The following is an 8,747-nucleotide window of genomic DNA, read 5'->3' on the forward strand; positions in this document are numbered from 1 at the left end:
ATGACATCAGACTCACTTCTTGCAGGACATCAAGTAACCAACAGATAATAATTTCCAATAACGATTAATCTGCTCTGGAATTTAATAGGGGAACTAAAGTGGAAGAACACCAGTATGTGAGATCTCTAGTTGCGTCTTTTGTCCACCCTTGATTGCAGCAATTTTTCCCTACCTTTAGATGTTTCCAGAATCTTATTGAATATGCATACGAGACCGTGATATACACAGGAAGATGGCATATCGTAAGTGGACTTTTGGCTAAATTACTATATTCAATCACTGTTGAAATCACTGAAAGAAAAACAGAACTCAGTAGTGCAATATTAGCAAAAGGCCTCCCACCCCTGCAATAAATGAAATACTTTTCTCTCACCTTTGCTGGGAAAATACCTTCTATTTTGGTGGATTTACACTGGAACTTTAAATGGCTGTTTCCTGTTCTGTGCCTAGTACAACCCAGCAGGATTACAGCCTAGCAAAAACACTTACAGTAAAAAAAAAAATAGTGATTGAAATTTACTGGAGAGCAGACAATGGAAATTGTTAACATGCAAGTGTGAAAAGTTCACCCAATTTTTAAATTTATAATACGCACAAATGTTAATTACAGTTTTAAACGCCTGAAGTCTGCAAATTTTCAGAGCACAAAGGAAACTATAGTAACCTGTTAGACACTTGTCCTTAGCTTAGACTTTTCTTTGGCACCCGAGATAAGTGAGTGCTAATAGAAAGGCTGACAGCGTAAGTGCATTTCTGATGCAAAACACCAAGTACAGGATGAACAGTCGGACCTTTAAGAGAAGAATGGGGCTTCTTTGTTGTGGAAATGAAGCTGTGATAATGTTCCCAGACTATAAACTGGCCGTCTGGAATGGCAAAAACCATAGGAGCTTTTTCAAATTCTTTATCAATGTCAGCAGATTTTTTTTCCTTCCTGTTGGGGTTTTAGCTACAAAAAATGTGAAAATTTATGTGAACAGTTTGTTACTGTATATAGCTCCTAGCAACGGGGCTGGAGAAAAGAAAGGCCAAAATTTAATTGTCCGTTCACGAGTAGATTAACACCATTAATGAGAGAATATTCTGTGGTCTGCTTCCAGAGGTCTGTTCCTGAGGTGTTCTGTTTCCAGAAATTAAAACGCATTTAAAATGAGTTACGTTCTGCAAAAATTGATCATCGGGCAAGAATACTCCATAATCTTATATGACTATCCACTTATATCTGTTTTACTCGTAGAATGAAAGGGGTGGAACAGCACCATCCATCTAAGGATCATGGTAATTTAATGCTCTGTTATTGTTATTATCTCTATTGTGTTTGTATTTCCAGCAGTACCTAGATGTCCTGAGTGACCTCAGTGAGCCTGTGGTTCATTTTACACAGCTGGGAAACCAGCCCTGGCCATTATTCAGAAGTGGAGGGTCATGCTGATGTACCACGGGTTTCTAGGAAGGTGTTCGGAAGACCCTTCCTTCACCTGGTGTATATAAAATCCCTCAGTCTGTGGTCTGGGTTGGCATATAGCGGCCACCACCTTCTTGGTTATGGTTAGAATTGTAAAACTGTGTGTTAATGCTAATGCATGCTGATGGTCTTGGCCACATGCAGCAGACTCTCGGTGTTTGGAGTTTATCAGTTATACCAGATTCAACAAGACCACAAGTCTCCAGAACTTACCAATTTTGGGAGTGCTGGCTTTTCCCCTTGCTGTTTTCTAGTAACTTCAATCTTAATGCATAAGTCCATGTTGTGTAGTCCAGCATGGGGCTAGCTGTGTAGTCCACACCTGGGGCTATCTCAACCCTCAGAAGCATCTTCATGAGGTCAGCACAGACCCCGGTGTCGCTCAGAGAAGCCTGGTGACTAGGCCTGTATGAATGGTTAATGAGGTATCATTTACAGCCAGCACAGACACCTCTATCCTGCACTTTTGCTTGCATGGTATACACAGAATCAAATAGAGCATCTGCCCTGGGGACCACAGAATTGTAGCCAGTGCATAATAAAGACAAATAGCAAAATGGATATAGAAAAAGACCAACATGCACTGAAGGTCTCCTAACCCGGCCTGGAACATGACCCTGCAGATCATGCTGCACTGAATCAAACCTCCTGGTTTTCTTAATGTTCTGATTATTGCATTTTTTGTTCCTTAAAAAGTAAAACAGACAGACCCACAAGACAGTTAAATAATCAAGAAGTCAATGACAGATCTGGGCAAACAGCCCAGAAATGCCTTATGACCAGTTGCCTGCCCTAACCATTAAAAAATCTTTATTCTTTTTCATTTATTTTTGCTGAAATGACAACTATTCTTAAACTCAACAGAACAGAAGCTTCATTGCTAAAAACTTCTGACTCAGTTCTGCCGAGGCAAGGCACAGCCTCTCCACAGAAGGTATGGATTTGGCCTTTCTCCTTCCCTTTGATGAATTCTTTTTCCACAAAAGCATACCTCTACCCCATGAAAAAGGAAATGTGAACTGCGGATTTTTCAGCACTAATTATCCAGCCAATCTTACCAGGTGTACTGAGCTACTATACATCCCTACATTGTTCAAAGATAAGACAAAATCCCTTATGGGTCAATAAGATGGAAATGCAACTAATTTGCAGTTGCCTAATATTGCCAATTGAAGGGCAAACTAGCATTTCTCCATGCATTTTTGCACTGTAGATGGCCAAGAACTGATCAAAAAGGTATTTTACCAGGAATTTTATGCTAGCTTTGCAGATACAATAGTCCAAAAGAACAAAAATATGCAGAAGAGACTGAAAAGCAGTTATTCCATTCTCTAGCAATACACAAAATATTCTCTGAATCCATTGCATGGGGACTGTGTACTGTATAGAGACTAAAATGAACAATATAGCAAATCGTCTGTTTACCCATCCCTGCCCGTCACTAGTTATATTCGTACTCGTGTCTGAATTTGTAACATTTTTGACCTAGTCATCAAGCGAGGAAGATGCAAAGAAGATGCAATGCAATTTCCACTTGCTGACCTTTCAGTCCCTTAACATACCAAATGTTTAACAAAACCTACTGAATACTTTCTTGTCTTCTTTGAAAGTTTCATGCTCTCAATGTGACATGGTTGGATGGTTAATATAGATGCTGCATGGTGTGCTGATTGACAGGACCCATTGCAATCCCAATAGCTTTCTGCGATTTAAAAAAACAAAACCAAAACTAATGCAAACAAACAGATACAACAAAAACAACAAATACAAATATCCACCAAAAGTTCAGAAGCACATATTTTTGGTTCTGGATTGGTGAACCATCCCAATTTGCTCTTTGAAGGACTGGACAATGTTGGGGCTGGTTTCAGCAGGGGGAGGAGGGTTGTGTAAGGTCCGTCCCAAGTCACCAAGCAGCCCCATCCCTGTCCCCAAAGACCCAGGGCTCAAATCCATTAATATTTCTCTTTAATCTATCACGTGTATTATGCAGAGGCAAGATGAGACTGGAGGGACTCTACTCTGGAAATGCTTTTTTCCAGACGTTTCTAGAGCCATATTCTGGTGTGGTACAAAAGGTGTCCAAGGCAAGCTGTAAAGGAACAGGGCTGGGTGCAGGAAGCAAACTGGCTGCAGTAGTGCTGCATTTTGCATCAGCAATCTTGAGTAAAATTAATCCACGTGGAGCTCTGCTGTAATGTAGCTATATGGCTTCTCTTACCCATGTTTTTTATTTAAAAATATTTCAGGTGTCTGTCTGTCACTGCAGCGAGCAGCATTGAAGTATGCTCTGAAACCACATGATGTCTATGCAGGCTGTTTCATTTAATGTAAGGGAGTCACTGGATTTCTTGAGCTATGGCATCCTGAGTGACTGTGTGGTTAGTTCAATCTATAATTTAAATTTTGTCTATGCACAGCCTCCTACTAGCAAAAATAATTGTCAGGTGATGTTTTGACTTCCAGGTAGCTAATAAGGAAATCTCAACCCTAGTTAGTAGATACAGAGAGAAAAATGGAGAGAGTACAGCAAGCCACCGACACTAAATCCAGTCATTTTGACAATCAGCTTACTCATTTATGCTAATTGATGAGCTTATGTTAGTACTTGTGAGCTAGGCAGAGGGCAGGTAGAGTGAAAAGCTACTGCCTAGGCACAGAAGAGGGGTTGGATTAGAATGGAAGCAACTGGTGAAGGAGCTCCTGTGCTAGCCAGATTTACAGATCTTCTTTACAGATTTCAACCATTCAGACCAAACATCTTGGGAACTGGCCTAGCTCAAGCTTAGACCATGCACCTAACCTGAGCTATGGTCGTATAAACGGCATGGGATAAGGGAAGTGGGAGGGAATACCTTAATGCAGTGGGATGAAATAACCGTTCAAATTAAGACAATGTGCTAAATCTAATCACAATTTAGGAGTTTTTGTGTGAGCAGGAAGGTGCTTTGTTACTGAACAGTATGTCTTATTGGTGTCTGTTTTCTCCCAAATGTATGGATTTCCGTACCACTTTAAAAAAGCTCTTTTGTTGAAACAGTGGGCAGAATAGTGATTCTGTGAGGAGGACCACAAGGATGATCAAGGGGCTGGAGCACTTTTCCTATGAAGGAAGGTTGAGACAGGTGGGGTTGTTCATCCTGGAGAAGAGAAGGCTCCGGGGAGACCTTACAGCGGCCTGCCAGTACCAAAAGGGGGCCTACAGGAAAGCTGGGGAGGGACTCTGTCACGGAGTGTAGTGATAGGACAAGGGGTAATGGCATTAAACTAAAAGAGGGAAGGTTTAGATTAGACATGAGGAAGAAATTCTGTACTCTGAGGGTGGTGAGGCCCTGGCACAGGCTGCCCAGAGAAGCTGTGGGTGCCCCATCCCTGGAGGTGCTCAAGACCAGGCTGGATGGGGCTTTGGGCAACCTGGTCTGGTGGGAGGTGACCCTGCCCATGGCAGGGGGCTGGAACTGGGTGATCTTTAAGGTCCCTTCTCATCCAAACCACTCTGTGATTCTATGATTCCGTAAAATAATAATAATGACAACAACAAGCTTTTTGTATTTTAACTGTATTAGCCTTGGAGGACAGGAAAGTGAGAGACCTCTCTCTTGATGACAAGGAGATGTCAGACAGGTTCAGCCATCTCATGGAATTTCACCCTCAGTCTGTGTTAGATTGTTCAAGTTTCTGTCACTGCATTGGTTTTCAGTCCTGGCAGGTGCTGAGATCAGTGTGCGCTACCATAGGGCAGTAATGTCAGTCATGAACTGTGAGTTCACATCTTGCTTCTTGAAATGAATCTTATCCTGACTTTTATAGATAGGCATGTAGTGCATTTGGCATGTTAATTTAGCAATTTATCAATGTGGAATAATTTCTGTTACTGAGCTGTTCACGGAAACTCTTTCCAACAAAGGAATATTAGGGTTTTCTTCAGCAATTCTGCATTGGCAGAAATTATAAACTGCCCAGTAGTAGTGTGGGCTGGCCCCAAACCAGCAGGTGAAGACCGAAGGAGGAGTATCAGGGTTGGGAGGCTCAGGTAAGTTCATTTTTGCACTGGAACAGCCAAGAATCAAAGGTGCAGATTCACTAAGAAGTAAGAGCTAAGGTTGACTTCCAGTTTAACTTTTATTTTCCCTGGACAAAGGGTAATTTCTGCAGTGAAAAACCACTCAGAGCTTTAACTCTTCCTGACAGTATGCATGCTATGCTTGATATTGATAAGCTGGGGAGGGTGGGGGGACTTAGGGATGTAGGGAAGGCTGAAGCCACTGTGTGTACAAATTACTTGTATATTTTATAGATAAGATGAAACAGACACATACATTTTGTGGATAATACATATAAGTTTAGAGTCTTGTCATTTACCCAAAGTGCATTTTTTAAATGGGTGCAGTACAAAGTTGTATTTCCTCACTTCTATATGTAAACAGAAGGATTATGCTAAAAAAAGCATCTAAAATATTAGCTCAAGCTCCTGCAAAGCTAATAACCTTTTCCCCCATAATTCTCAGAAACAGTTGAACTGGCTGTAAGAAAACCTAAAAATCAAAGCAAAAACATAACTATCTAGGGTAAAGAAGGAAAATGTAGTCTAAATGGTTTTATTTGGCAAAATGTAAGCTACCGAAAACAAGAAATTCGTGTGAAAACATCAGACAGCTTGAATTATTAGGATTACCTATCATGGTCCATTTGTTCATTTAATAGGGTTAAAATGGAAATTGGTATTGACTATAATCAAGTCGGCGTTGACTATAACCAATATGGTTTTATTTTGCATTTATAGGAAACATCTAGGAATGCTGGAACTTATTCATGTGTTATGCTTCTTAACTTTTTTACCTCATCCCCAAAGTCTTTGAGACTCTCAGTAGTCAGCAACTTTCATCTTTGCAACAGAAATAGGAGAAAGTCTCACACAGGGAAAGAACGCATGGGAAGATAAATACTTGCCAAGCTTTATATAGGAGTGGGATACTGAATCCCTGCCTACACCTAAACCAACCTGAATTTGCTAGGAAATTAAAGGCGTGTAATAATCCCTAGGAAATGTCCAGCATTTTTGGTGACATTTAATTATCTTTTAACAGCTTTGCATAATAGGCAAAATATAATAGCTATTGCTAATAAGAAAACATTAAAGAAAATAGACAATGATATGAGAAATACGTGTTTAGGGAAAAAAGTTTCACAGAGGTTGAATAATTCATTTTAAAAGGATTTAGGATTTGTAGGGATGGCTGGAGGTGATTTTAACAAAAACAATATCATTTAAACTTAAATTCTCTTTCTAAATGGTGGTCATACAAACATTTAAATTAAAATAGCCATTTTGTAAGTAGAGAAGCAGTCTTCTGGATCTGCATGTTTATGCCTCTCACTGTGCCTATAAATGCTGTGTATTTGGAAGGCATATGCCATTAAATCTTACACTGCAGGGCATATAAAATGAATGTACAGGGTGCAGTCCAGCAAGATGCTAGGTGCTGTGTCTTTATTCAACACCACACTCCCACAGCTGCCTCAAGGCATACACCAACAGTCTTGTGGGACGTGTTCATAGTTAGAAAGTGTGCTGAAGTGATTTGGTGGGCTTGGTTCAGAGAGATCAACACTTTACAAGATTAAGGCTGGATTAATTCATACACTTGCATTTGATGGTATATTTCAGCTTGTGTATTGCTCACTTTTTGATCCTAATTATTTTTGCTTCCTTTTCAAATTCTTTGAGTAGCTAATAAATACATATCCAGTAGTTTCCTCTTCAGTGAAGGATTGTTTTGTCTGCCCTGTAGCTCATAAGGAGGCTATATCACTCGAAAACTGTATGAGAAGTGCCTTTTTTTCTGATGAGTTCTGTGGCAATTACCTTTATGTTCCCACTCAAATTTATCTATCTGTCCTAAAAGACTCATGTAGTAATTTAGGCTGATGGTTGTCTTCTTCTAATAAAAATCTTTTTCATTGTGTCTTTAGCTGGAGGTGCACTCCCAGAGTCGTCATCTTGCCAGAACCCTCCTGAATTTAAACACAGAAATGCGGAGACTGAGAAATGAAAATGATCTGTCAGCAGCTTTTGAATCCAAAGCACTGAACGTTGCCATGAGCCCAGAATAATAAACTGTGTTTCAAGGCATAGATCCTGAAGATGAAATATATATTCCAGAAATGGTTCTGACAACAGCATTATGGATAAGCTGCACAAGCTTCTTGATCCAATTTGGTAGCAGAATACATGGCATTGTTTGAAAATTACAGAAATGTTTTAGAGAGGTTGTAGGGGAAAATGATGTTTGTATTAAAGTTTAACTTGTCTTTTGGTGAGAAGAAGTTGCCTTTTTTAAAGGAAAGTATCTACAAAGTATGTATGTATAGGAAACAGTATTTTTTTAATTCTCAAGTTATTCTTCAAATATTTAATTTTGTACAATTTTTAGTTCTTAATGTTGCATTTAAATTTCTCTACCCATTTCACCAGTCCTTTCATGATACCTGTCCCTTCAGGTATTAATTCATTTAAATGTTCTTTCCCGAAAAATGAGAATTTTTAACTGTGCCTTGGATTTAATGCTTTGTAAGTTGCCTTTTTAAATAAACAAATAAATAAATTAGTAGCATGCAGCGTTTTAACTTTAATTCCTAGATTCAAGCAGCTAAAGGACCTGAGGATGATTCATAAACACAGAGAAGTGTAGGTAATAAAATCAGTGCATATAAAATGTCTGTAACTGTAAAATTTAACTTTTAGCCATAAAAACTAATATCTACAGGCAGAGGAGAAACTCACTTATTAACCCTCTTATTACATTCAGGACTTTTAAAGAGGTTTGTGGAATAGACAAATTTTATAATCATTTTGGTAAATGTGCCAAGGACAGACCATATGGCATTCTCCAGGAATAAAATCTATTATAAACTCTGTATTCTCTGCTCAGTGATTTTCTCAGAGGGGACAATAAGGATGGGCAGGCAGTTTGACTCTTGGGATATTTTCACGCTCCCAAACTCCTGGGCTCCTCTTGCAGATCTCTGCATTTTTGTAGAGGTACAAGAAAAACTGCACCTCGTGATCCAGTACTTCCATTGTGTGTTATCCCTGATAACGTGCCTTCATCTTATTGGGAATAACCATTCCTGAAACAGGGCATTTCCCAGTGTGTGGAGCAGGACACCCAGCTACACTTCCCGTGGCTAGAGAAAGCTGTGAATGTGTTTGGAGGACATTCATCCCAACCTGTCCCTGATCTCTCAGTGAACCCTTTTTCTGCTCAGGCTTTGGGGTAAG

At 39.7% G+C, this 8,747-nt stretch overlaps 1 long non-coding RNA gene across 1 annotated transcript; it reads left to right on the plus strand.

The window, feature by feature from the left end:
• The first annotated feature begins 1,065 nt into the window (after positions 1 to 1,065).
• LOC125179901 (uncharacterized) lies at positions 1,066 to 8,039 on the plus strand. The gene is made up of 3 exons (XR_007157943.2): positions 1,066 to 1,278; positions 2,330 to 2,399; positions 7,439 to 8,039. It is a non-coding gene; the product is annotated as an uncharacterized lncRNA (long non-coding RNA).
• The last annotated feature ends 708 nt before the right edge of the window (positions 8,040 to 8,747 follow it).

Source organism: Anser cygnoides, chromosome 2 (genome assembly GCF_040182565.1).
Source record: "Anser cygnoides isolate HZ-2024a breed goose chromosome 2, Taihu_goose_T2T_genome, whole genome shotgun sequence".
Taxonomy (NCBI): domain Eukaryota; kingdom Metazoa; phylum Chordata; class Aves; order Anseriformes; family Anatidae; genus Anser; species Anser cygnoides.